At 43.9% G+C, this 12,586-nt stretch overlaps 1 protein-coding gene across 1 annotated transcript in view; it reads left to right on the top strand.

Annotated features, from left to right (window-relative positions):
* Positions 1-12,244: 12,244 nt before the first annotated feature.
* The window catches only part of PLEKHM3 (pleckstrin homology domain containing M3), an 82,399-nt gene continuing 82,057 nt past the window's right edge, over positions 12,245-12,586 (top strand). Inside the window, exon 1 of the mRNA XM_017735637.1 lies at positions 12,245-12,386. The gene's annotated coding sequence lies outside the window, so the exon portion shown is untranslated. The remainder of the gene's footprint in view (positions 12,387-12,586) is intronic.

The following is a 12,586-nucleotide window of genomic DNA, read 5'->3' on the forward strand; positions in this document are numbered from 1 at the left end:
TGTGTGTGTGTGTGTGTGTGTGTGTGTGTGTGTGTGTGTGTGTGTGTGTGTGTGTGTGTGTGTGTGTGTGTGTGTGTGTGTGTGTGTGTGTGTAGCCTCATGCAGTGCACACACACATCCAATACACATGTAACTATGTCATAATTTGTTAACAGTAACTGCTACAAAGAGCTTGGCAGAAAGCTGCTTTCAGTCATCCTATGAAAAGCAAATAGCTTGTTTTCATGTGACAGCTCAATAAGGCCTTAGAAACTATAGAATGTACAGCAGTTTGACAAAGACAGTGATTAAAAAATTCATATTTCCTGAAGTGTAAGGTGGTTTGCTTGCATGTTAAAAGAATTTTAAACATTTAGCATGGCTGTTACCATGTATTACTGCTTCTATGCTGAGCAGGCACTGAAGTCTACATTAAAATTACGTACGCAGAAATTTGATTTTTTTTACCTTTGATTAGAGAATAGAGTCTCCAAGCTGTTTTCAAGCTGGCATTATAGGAGAATTAGAGGATTTATTCTAATTAGATACTGAAAGTTAAGAAATGTAATAAAATCACTAGCAGCTGTAATCAATGACAGTCTTCAGTGAATTGTAAAGCCAAACTCTTGGGAAGGGTCTGGATTGTGAATCATTAGTGACTGTTTTCTTCAACTGACATCAAAAATTCATTTTCAGCTTGTATTAGCCAGCATCCAGGGATTGCTTTGTTCTGCAAATGGAGAGAGAGGGATTGCAGTGGGGAGGCCCCTGCAATCATAGACAGGGGGTCTGTGAGACGGTGCATGTAAGACATCAGAAAAGGTAGCACTGAATGAAGGGAGAGGCAGTGCCAAAGTTCTAAATGTAGATGAGCGCTAAGCAATTACCAACATAATTAGGTACCATTTCTGGAACATCAGCACTGATATACATGTGCTTATCTCAGCCTGGCCTGACCTGGTTTTCTACATCAGCTGATTTCCCTGCACTTCACCCTTTCTGTCTTTCCCCCTGCCCTGGGCAGTAGGCATGTGTGGCAGAGGGTGCAGTGTTTCTGCTCAGCACTATGCTGTTCTTTTCTAAGAATAGCCACAACAGATCTGTTTTGTGTGTGGGTAACTGGGACTCTCCAGCCACAACATGAGTGCATGAAGTTAAAGCATCTCAGACTGTATGAAGGGAGAAGGAGAGATTCCTGGACTTTCAGTGCTGTGTATTCTGCAACTTGTATTCTGCAACTTGGAATGAAGTCTGTGGTCCTCCCAGCAAGACTGGACCAGTTTGGATTAAACAGAGAGAAATTCTTGCATTAACAGCCTCTTCAAAACTGAAGCCTTGCAGTGAATTTAATTAGGTGCTTGATCTTTCAGGAATATTGGTGGCACTGATGGACACGTGATGTATATCAAGGACAAGACTTGGATGTCAAAGACAGGACACCAGACGCTAGCGCAGAGTCATTGGGAATGTCACAAACAACTGAAATCTGCAATGCCTGCCCATACTACAGAGCTGTGGCTTTCTTCTGAAGATGGGAGAAGGAGCTCTCTTAACTACTGAGCACTCTTGTGAAGAGTGCCATAGAAGCTGGTGTTGCTTCTATGTACTAGTTTGGCTTGCAGTTTTGGCCAGCAACTATGTGTAGCAACAAATCCATTTGACCTTTCCTCTCTCGTCAGAAGTTCTGCCTCACTCTGACATTCTTTGCTCCCTCTGTGTTTTGAGAGAATTGCTGTGCCATAGAGAGGGGCTTCCTGGCCCTGGGCACAACAGAAATACTATAGTTAGTGGAGCAGAGACATACAGGCTTTAGCATGTTTGTGCTTGTCACCTCTAAAACCACTCCCAAATGCCACCAAAAAAGTTGTTGGTTACATCTCTTCTTCTTTCCCTGGATCTGGGGAAGGAAACTTGCCAACACACTCTGGAAGATTTAAACCATAGCCCTTAGATGCCTTTCTCACTCACATAATTTTCTCAAGGAACACCATTTAGGTATTCCTGGGGAAGAGGAGCTCTAACACCACTGGAACAATCCTGTTTTGCTTCCAAATGCTATAAAATGGAAGTAGTGACTAGAGAATCTCTAAATGCCCAACCTGCATACTGTCGGCTGAGGTACTCTAAAGGATTAGTTCATCCATTTATTATCCAAGTTAGTTCTCTTTTCTCTTTTTATTTCCTTTCTGGTGACAATGATTATTTAAGCAATGAACACATCTTCAAGGCCAGAATCACCATCTTGCCAGTTTATACACTTCTGTGAAAGCTGAGAACCAGAGTGGACTTGTACAATCTGTACCTGTATTTCATGGATTAGGATGTAAACTAAGAGCCTGCCTTTTTCTGTCCTGTGAGTGTGTTTGCCTCATCGTTCTGAGGGTGACAGTGTTTAGCTATGTGCACATAAATAACTTAAAGGATTTTGGTTTGGTGTTTGTTTTTTGGTTTTTGAGGTTTGGTTTCGTTGTTTTGGGTTTTTTTTCTTTTGGTTTATTTTTTGTCAAAAAAGAAGAAAAGAGTCAGGCTTCCTTCGTCTTTCTGATATTTCCTTGTATTTGCTCTCTGTTCCTTTAGGATGACAAAGGTACCAACTGCATTAATCCTTTTGGATGCTAGAGGGAGCCCATGGCTTGAGCAGTCAGAATGAATCACTATACCTTGTACAATTCTTGAGGAAACACAGATGGAAAGTAAAGTGCTATTGATGACTGTAATGCACCTTTTTCCATCACTGGCAAAATTAGAAGGGCTGAATGTATCTGCTTAGGAAATTACACATGGCTTTCAGAGACACTCAGATGATGAAATGCTGTAGCTGCAATTTCTTCTATATCTGAGCAGCTCTCTGTTGTGACTGGATTTATCTTCCCAAGTTCCTCTGAGGAAATAAGTTGTCTCTCGTATCCCTGTGAATACACGGGAACTGTAACACAGGGAGCACTCGTGTTACTATGTGTGTGTATATATATATACACAAAGTAGTATTCCAAGCAAAATTTTCCAAAGCACCCAGGAGGAGGCTTGAAAACACAAGGTAACATCGTGAAACGTATTGACTGACTCTTTTGCCATCTCGTTGTTTTGCACTAGGGATCTGTCACTGTAACAGTGCAGCTGACAGCACATTAGCAGCCAGAATTTGGGGTCTTTGGAGGCTGAAATACAGCCACACTTGAACTGACCTAGCTTAAATATATTAGTTAACTTTGCATAATCAGAGCAAATTTTAATTTACATTACATCTATTTCTACATTCAGAGTTCTTGACATGTGGACCTCTAATCCTAGTGAGCACCACCTCTATCCTGTTTAGTTGTATTTCAGCAAATCATTATTCCTCAGAAGTAGCTCAGCTGTCACTGTAATGCTTGGTGAGGTTACTTTAAGTGTCAGGGCAACAGCAAATGGACATTCCCACTGCTCCAGTGCCTGAGGCAAAGCAATCTTACTTGCTGTGCAGAGCTTTGGCAAGCCGGGCTTGGCGTTCTTGTTGGGGCAGCTGTGCCCGGGAGAGGGCCGCGATGCCCGGCCACGTGCTCCGGCAGAGTAGCCGTGGTGGGGAAAAGGTAACATATCGGATAGGAAGGTCCATATAGACAGGCGGATATGAGATACGACACAAAATCACTCAAATGCAAGTCACAATACTTCAGTGGAATATTGCTGCCAGAAACATGATGTCCTGCTGGATATAGATCCTGTTAAGGAAGCCAGACAAGGGGGCTCTTGCAAAGGGCTGAAGATGGGATGGAATTACAATGGCACTGACTTCATAGATACCTATGCACAAGTATTACAGTTTTCCCAGCATTAAGTGTTGATGATTTGCAGCTCAGTCTGATTTGTGGAATAGAAGATACTTCAGCCCTCTTCAGGGTATACTCGGATACAGAGTGGCTAAGTTTTTCTCCTTGGTATCTTGTGACACAGTTGCATAAAGCTTGATTGCTTGGGCTTTACTCTTACAGGATGCAGTAAGTACAAAAACCAGCTGTTACTCTCTTAGAGGTGACACTGTAGAGACTCCTCTGCCTAAGGCAAACTTATGTTCCTTTATCACCTAAGAGGTTCATCTGCATGAACACCAACATGTAATAAATGAATTGGTTTCGGGGTGTTGGTTGTTACTGTTTGGATGAGATATAAAAGAGGGGAGTTGATAGTTGAATAAATGGGCATGTTAACTGAGGATATTACAAGACTGTCCGGGTGTAATATCAGAGTGTGAGCACCAGGTGGAGACGCAGTTGGGGATGTGATGATGTGATGGACTAGAAAATTACCTCATGCAGGTGATGTCAACATCTTGGACCGCTACTGGATAAAGGATTATCCAATCATTCTGCGCCCTCGGGAAATGATTGGACAAAAATGCATCTTGATAAAGGCCAATAGAACCCCTGGAAGTGAGCCAACCAGAAGGATCCAAAATCCACCCATTGTGAACGGACCGAGGGCATAAAAACGGACCTGGGACTTTATCCAGGGTCCTCCTGCGGAACTTGGGGTCCAAGGGAGCACCCAGTGGGTCGCACTGTCCCAACTGTCTGTGTGTTGGTTTACTCTGGCTTGTCATGCGGAGCCTGGGCTTATCCTGGGTTCCTGCTCTCAGCTGTTAATAAATAAACAAGTTGGCTTTTCTTTTCAGAAAGTCTCAGCCTCGTTTATAACAAACACATCATTTTTATTTACTTGGATTCCCTGTTAATTCTATCAGCCTTTTCCCCTTCTTTTTATTTGTTCCCTAGCTTTAGAAGTTAGAATGAAAAAGGCCGAGACTATTATAACACATACTATTGAGGTTGACCATATTCTTGGATGTACTTTGAACATGAGTACCATGATGGGTAGATGGAGTAAAGAGGATTTTAGGTCTCAGGATAGTATTTGTATAGCAGTTGTAGCTATGGGGAAATTATACCTGTGGGCCACATTTATCGTCTTAAGAGCTCTGGTCCTCATACAGAGAGAAAAAGAGCCCTGAGGCTGCTCTAACTTCTAATTTCCATGTAACTGCAGCTGCACCTGAAAGGCTAAAACATCAGCCAGAGTTCCCTGCTCTGCTACTTGCTAATTAAATTAGCATTAAGATGAAGACTCACTGTAGAGGAGTGCAGAGGCAGACACTGAAGGTCTGTCTGTAACTTCTCAAGAGAAAATAAAAGCAACTTTCTAGCAGCAACAATTATAAGCAGTCAATTGTTATAGACTTTTTCAAGGTAGAGTCAACAGATTATATTTGTGAAAGCTTTGGCATCTCAGACTTCTTCTAGATGGGATCTGGGTCAAGGCTTTCCACGGGAATTGGGGTGGAAGTTATTGCTGTATAACATCTGTTCACTCATCTCACTCCAGTTTCAGTATTTCCTTCCCACAGCATTTGCATCCCAGCAAGGAGCTCACATAGGCCATATCCACACTGAATGCAAGCAGTGTCTTGTGAGACACCCCTGAATTGGCTGGAGGCTCCACACGGTTGTGCTGCCATGCAGAGGGACTGGCCCAGGCTCTGGTGCAGGATGGCTGCTCACAGGGCCCCACAGGTAGGTGAGTGAAGTGTTACACAGCACTGAGGTGTTAGTGTTCCTCCCAGTCCCAAAGCTGGCAGGATTGGTGCTGGATAGGGGAATCTCTGCACTGAGCTGCCTCCCGTGGTATAGATACTCCTCTGCTGTATTAGAGACCTCACAGGGCAAGTGAGCAATGTCCTGACATCAGAATAAGGTCTATGCCTATGACTGGGAAGCTGGAGAAACCATGAACTGCACCAAAACAGGTCACAAAAGGCCAAGGGACTGTGTGGGACCAGGACAAGGAGAGAGATGGACCTGGAGCAAAGGCAGGCAGGGAGAGTTCATAGGTAGAGCAGAGCAAAAGACATCTCAGGAAATGAGGATACTGAACATTCAGCAGCATCTCTTAAGGCTGCCTATACCCCCTTAAGGTGGGGAGGCTAAACACGGTGCAGGCATACAGAAGCCCCTCCTGGTCAGGACAGGATTTAATGAACAAATTGATTTCTCAGTCTCTATCAGTGTAGAGTTCAAGTGTTCTCAAATGTATCCCTGCAGCAGCATTCCCCTTTCTGGACAGGGAAATTGAGAGGTGGAGACTAAAGCTGCTTGCTTAAACTCACACAGGAAGCCCATGGCATACCAGAGGAGAAACAGCAGAAAGTCACCACCCTAATCTGGTATTCCTGCCTGTAAACCTTTCCAAATGGGGCTACATGGACAGGCAAAAATGTCACATGGTTGCTACTGTCCCCCCTGTTCTAGTGGGCCCTTGGTCTACCAGGTTGCTGAGTGAGTGCTTCTCTGTACCACTCCTGTTATCCAGGAGAATGGCCTGCAGGAATGAAAAGGAGGTGCAGGAAACACCAGTTGAGGGCATTAGAGGGACAGGTTTTTGCTAAGCTGGCAGAACAAGACCTGTTTAGTAGAGAAAGAAGAGCTCTAAGGATACAAAGACAAAGCAGGGAAGTTGCATTGAACTAAGCCAGGATGCACTTGCAGAGATTAATATCTGCTTCCTGTCCCATATAATATGTCTTTCTCCTTGCAAACATACACAAAGGATTTTCTGGAAATGTATACTTTACTCCTCCTTACTCCAGTCTAGTTTCCCCTGGGTTTCAACACAGAGGTGCAATTGAATAAATGGCACAAGTCTACATTAAATGAGATCAAATGCAATTCGAGGCACAATCCAGAACTACACAGCCAATGAAGGCCTTTTCATTGTTTTAGTAGGATTCAGATCAGATCCCAGTTAGTTTATTTAAAGTGTAACAGGATAGCAACAGTAGAGTGAAGTAGAACAACTTGGATGAATCCACTTATTGTCTGTTAGCTTCAAATGCTAGCAGAATTAATAATAATAAAAATAAATAAATAAAGGGGGAAGGTGGTGAGAGAATATCTCTGTACTAAACTATAGGTGGTAAAGAGCAAGGCTAAATAGAACTGGCTTGATGAGATCTGATGTAGTCATTCCCTGCTCACTGCAGGAACTAGACCTGAAGGAGAGTAAGTTGGACAAAGACTTGCAGACAAGATGGTGGCTCTTAGACCAAAGCTTTGCTTCCAAGACCTTGCTTGCTGAGTTTCCATCTCTTTTGTACCTGATGCCTCACCTTCAGCTGTCCTAGTCTGGCTGAAGTTCTAAGAACTAGATCCACCAGTCTCTCATTGCCCATCCTATCTCTGTCACTGGGATATAGGATACGGTGAGCTCTCCTCCCTTCTAAAGGACCATCTCATTTCAGTCTGCCATGCACAAGCTGCTCATTGAGCTTTCCTTCATGTGGGGTCTCAAAACTCCCCTTTCTCATGACAAATCTCTGCCTTGACCATCCCTTCTTTACATGCTGCAATTACTTTTTTTTGTGGTATCCATTTCTTCCAAGCCATAAACTAACTTTTTTTTTCACCTCTCTATTCATTTCCCCTTGCTTTGGATATAAATGAGATTTCAATTCTTCCTTCTGAGTCGCTGCTTTGTTTTTGTTCAAATATTGTCTTCATTTGCAACAAAGCTGGCAGTATTATCTGCTAGTGGCAACGAAGGAGGACTTTTAAAGACACTTATAAAGCAAAACCCATGCCAGAGGCCAGGTCCTGTGCTACTAGTAAACATTGCTTTATGCATGTTTAATGATTATTCTTTTAAGAAGAAAAAAAAAGAATATAAACAGAAACTGATTAACACAAAGAATGAAATGCTGAAAACAGGATGGATTTTCTGTATCAGGAGTGTGATCCTGAAGTGTGACTCAAAAGAGGGAGAAGGAATACCAGTGATCTTGATACACTGCAATAAGACTCTGGAGAAAGAACTGTATCAACTTCATAGCTCTGGCAAGAATTTTAGGTTTTATTTAATTTCACTGAGGCTTAGCTCTCTGTGTGTAAAGGGTGATTGCTCTTTCTTTGACCTGCAAGGTTGTTCTGAGGTGTTTTGATCCTATAGAGATGGTGTTCAGAGGAGCACCTTTGAGAAGTTTCTTTTGTTAGAAGAGATGCAGTTACTGGTGAAATGTTGAAAAGGCCAAAATCATGAAAATTTCAAAACTACCAAGCCCTGAGGAAACAAGGGTAAAATCCTTTGTGGAGGCAGTTTCTTCAAACAAGAGTCATGTGATTTAAGAAGTGAGGAGTCTGTCTCCACATACCTTTCTTCCTCTGCTTGTGATAAACCTTTAGTATCAGGACATTTGCCTAAGTGGAGAGGACTGGGTGGGTGCCTATGCAGAGAATTTTGTTATTCCATACCTCAGCTGAATGAAGTGAAATAATTGATCATACCAAAAGAGGCTCAGCAGTGAGGTTTGAGTGCCCTGCAAACGTATAGGCACAAAGGCACTGCTTTGTCTCTCCAGTCCATGGACTGGTTGTACAGTACAAACATCTATTTGAAGGTGAGATAGAATAGCACAGTGTCCATGGCTTGGCATCAGTAAAAAACCTTCCCAAATATTGGGAGAATAATTTCCTTTTATTGTTCTTGAGCTTCCTCATTGGCTAAAAATGAGTCTAGCAGTTTTCAGCCTTATATCCACAACACCTTGGAAAAGGCTGTATAGTTTATCATTCGTATCCGTGTGTACCATTACAGTTCCCTCTTTCAATGCGGTCTTTTGCAGAGGCCTCCTGAGACCTCTTGGCCCCATTTCATTGTTTTAGTGACCAGCATGCATCTGACCCTGTAATATTGCATATGGCCTTAAAAATTGGCCCCTTACAGCTGGTGGTTGAAGATGGAGGCAGTTTAGGAGCCCTCAGAAAAATTTTGCTGCGTGCTAATGCAAGCGGCTCTGAAGAACGTCAGGATAGAGGTTCATGCTTGCTTTTGCCTCAGTCCATCTCTTCATCACCAGAGAACTGCCCACAGCCGGAAGGCAGGAGACACTGGCCCATGCTAAATCCCAGCCTGCCTTCTCTGGCAGTGTGGGAAGGGGAGGCTGCTCCAGTCCTGCCTTCCCAGCAGCATCTCCCACTCACAGCTGCTGGATAATGGACAGCAGCCCCAGGTTTTGCTGCGAGAACTTAATCTGCACTGTCGTCCCTCATTACTGCCACTCAGTGCCGTCGTGTCTAGCCATGAAGGGTCACAAGATGACATGAGGGAGGTCGGGCAGAAGGTGTACAAAAGGGTCTGGCAAGCATCGGGAAATATGGAAAGGCTAAAAAGAGAACAGCTACCCAAACGATGCTCCAAGCGGCTCGGTGGGGATGGGGCTGAATGCGGCTGGGTTCACACTAAGTTTTCCCGAAGGTCACTCTGCAATATGGTAACTCCCAGCCCGGCTGTCATTGCCCATAAAGGCAGCTCTCCTCACAGTGCGGGGGTGGGGAAGGGAAGGAGGTTTGTTTAGAAGCATTAGTGCGCCCCTCCCCCGGCCCCATTAGTGGCCCTTATTAAACCAACACAGACAAAGAGCAAAGATGCCCTCGTTAATGGAGAGTCTTCGATAATTACTCTGCTCTGCCGCTTCTTTTGGGGTCTGAATAGCCTTTGAATAATGTTTCTCTTGCTGTGGTTGCAGACAATACCCTCGCAGACTGCTTTAAGCGGTGCCAATCCCATTAGCAGAAGAATAGCAGAGCTTTCTGGTTGTGTGGGTGTGTGTGCTCACGAGAGGACAGCGGGCTCGCAGTGGGAATAGACTATTCTGCCCGCTGCTTCGCCTCTCCTGGCCTCCAGGGCCCAAGGAAGCAAAGCAGGCAAGTGCTGGGCGAAACTCCATCTCGGAAACCATCTCCCTGTTTGGGCAGCCCCCGTGCCAGGGGGCTTGTGAGAGCCGTGTTGCTACTCACTGCAGGATCGCAGAGACGGGCATGTCTGCTCGCCAGAAGGGAAGGGAAGAGCTGGGAGGCAGAAACCCCGCAGGACTGGAGTGCCTCCAGCCTTTCCTCATCTTCCCCAGGGACAGCTCTCGTCGCGCCCACACAAAATTCCAAAGGGGACGGAAGCTAAATAATCCCCAAAATCAGAATCAGGCAGCGCTGCTGCTTTACTATACAGAGATGAGATATTCATCCATCTGCATCCAGTTGATTACAGAGCATGAAAATGGTTATACCACCCAATTTTGGGAGGGTTAATTTTGTGCTGCACACCCCACGCAGGAAGCTAATTAGTGTGTTCAGTGGGTAGCTATCAGCCAAACTTGGAAGAGTTGGGATAATTCTACCTGAGCCTTCTCTTTGATCTCCCCTTCTGCATGATAAGTGAAAATAGTGTATAGCCGGGCTGGCTGTGGAGTTTAATTTAATCATCTGATGATACTTATTTTCACAAACATGAATACAAGGAACAATTATCAGAAAGGCTTCATCTTGTGCTGAACGTTCCAGTTAATGGCCTTTCTTTGAGGAAATAGCTTCTATGTAGGGAGTCAGTAATTAAAACGTGTGAAAAAAGGCCACTTTTTCAGAGGCAGTGGAAGACGGGTGGGTCTAATGCTCAGCTGGTATGAGCTGTCAAAGTCAGTCAATGGCCACAATAAATAGGCATTGCTTCTTCCACATTATGCCAGCAAAGGATATGCCCAGAGGGTTGTTGAGAGTTTCCCAGCTTGAGAAAGATGTTTGGATTCTTTTCAACAGGAGCCAAACTTAGGAATACATGGTGCAATGATCTGGTCTTTGAAAGATGATTCTGCAGTACTCCTGGAAGATGTTCAGATTGAAGGAGCACTGCAAACTGTCCCACAAGGAAAGCAGCTACAGTAAGTTTCTAGTATTACTAAAGAGACCCATTTTTTTCCCTCTTTCAACACAGTGTTAAAATCTCTCTAGACTTGCAGAATCATAATCTAAAACTAAGGAAAAACTGACATTTGACACATTCCAAGTAGCAGGAAGATGGGTTCCTTTATGTCTTTGTCACATTGACAAATAAGGTACAATTCTTTTACTCATACAGGTAACCACCATATGGCTCCATGCACAGTTCAGTGTTGAGCCATGTGCTGATGGTTAGTGAGTAACGGGGACAAAGCTGGAAGTCAAGTTATGTGGAAGGTTCTGATAGATAACCACCACTATGTCTTTAACCAGTATACCTTACTGGAAACATCTTGTGATTCCATGTTGGGGGACAGTGATATGCTTAAACAATGAAAATTGCAAAATCTGGAGCTTGCATTCTGAAAGACATATATAGTAATAACAACAAAAAACATTTCAAAGGTTCCTACTTCTTTAGAACTGAGAGTATTATTCTGCAGCTTTGAAAGATAATGTCGATAATTGGTTTTTTTTTTCCTTTCTCCATTAGCATACAGACTGCAGGAAGAAAAGTCTCTACTAGAGAAATCGACTAGAGGAATCAGAAAGGAAGAGATGGATTTTTATACAGCACACACTACGTGCCTGCTCTTCTCCCCTGACTGCTGTGTCCCCACAGGTAATGGACCAGCTCACCCTGTGTACGATTTGGTTGGGCCTCAAAGGGAAACTTTCAGTTTGTAACTGAAAGAGAGGCAAAGTTCTGAAACACTGTCAGACACATGAGTCCTTGAGATTCTCTTTCCTTCTGAGGAGCCCAAGAGATAAATGTCTAAGTACCATTTGAGAAAAGGCTGTCTGGTGATAAATAACGTGGCAGGTAATGATACTGCCTTGTCCTTTGTAGGATCTTGGTGCATACAGCTGAATTGAATAAAAAGATCAATCCTTGACTGTTACCCAGTGAAGAAGCCATTCATCTTTCGGAGCAGGACTTGGAATGTATGGTGGTCTAGTAATATGTTATTCTTGAAGGCAAAGATCAATTAATTTTCAGCCAGATTAACTGGTATTTTTTGTGCCAAAGGCTCTCATTTATCCCTGCTGTCAGTGAAGTGAGATAATCTATATAAATACAACTTCCTTAATTGTGCCGGTTACATTTTGCAGTATACACTAAATGGTCGATGTGTAAGGAGAAGAAAAACTACTGGTGGAAGCTGTCCAAACACTTGCCTTTTGCTGTGGATTGTGAATCCTCTTTATGGAATCAATTCAGCACCACATCTTCATGTAGTTCCACTTCAGCACTAACCTGATCTCTGCTGCTCAGCACAGCACCACCGACTCCCCTGGGGCGCAGCCAGCGAGACACCACCATGCCCGTGAGTTTTGACATGTGCGTGGTGCTACTCAGAGGTGGTCTGCGAACAGGGCACGTCAGAATTCAGGTGCATCCCTAATCCGGACGTGGCTATTTCTTGCCGTGAGGTTATTTTTACAGGACCAGTATTGCCGGGTGGGTTGCCATGCTACCTGAAATAAGCCATTTGTAATTGTCTTGTAACTCTTTTGTTTTCCTTGGGTTACAGGTTCTGCTAGAGATCCTTTTGCTGCCCTGTGGCGATATGAATTCATGCACCACGCTGCTCCTACAGCCTTCACGCCTAGGTAAGTGAGCTTGCACTTGGGACTGTTAAAATCCGGTTAGGATTTTGCATTTCCCATCTCTCCTGTAGTCAAGTGCCAGCCCCCTGAGAATCTCGGCTGCTTTAAACTTGGAAAGGTGCAACTTTACCCTTGATGTTTATACAGGAAAAGCTGTGGTTTTTCTATTGCTGTGTTTTTAAGGGAAGTGAGAGCGGTGGGTT

This window comes from Corvus brachyrhynchos, unplaced genomic scaffold, assembly GCF_000691975.1.
Source record: "Corvus brachyrhynchos isolate BGI_N302 unplaced genomic scaffold, ASM69197v1 scaffold255, whole genome shotgun sequence".
In the NCBI taxonomy this organism is placed as follows: domain Eukaryota; kingdom Metazoa; phylum Chordata; class Aves; order Passeriformes; family Corvidae; genus Corvus; species Corvus brachyrhynchos.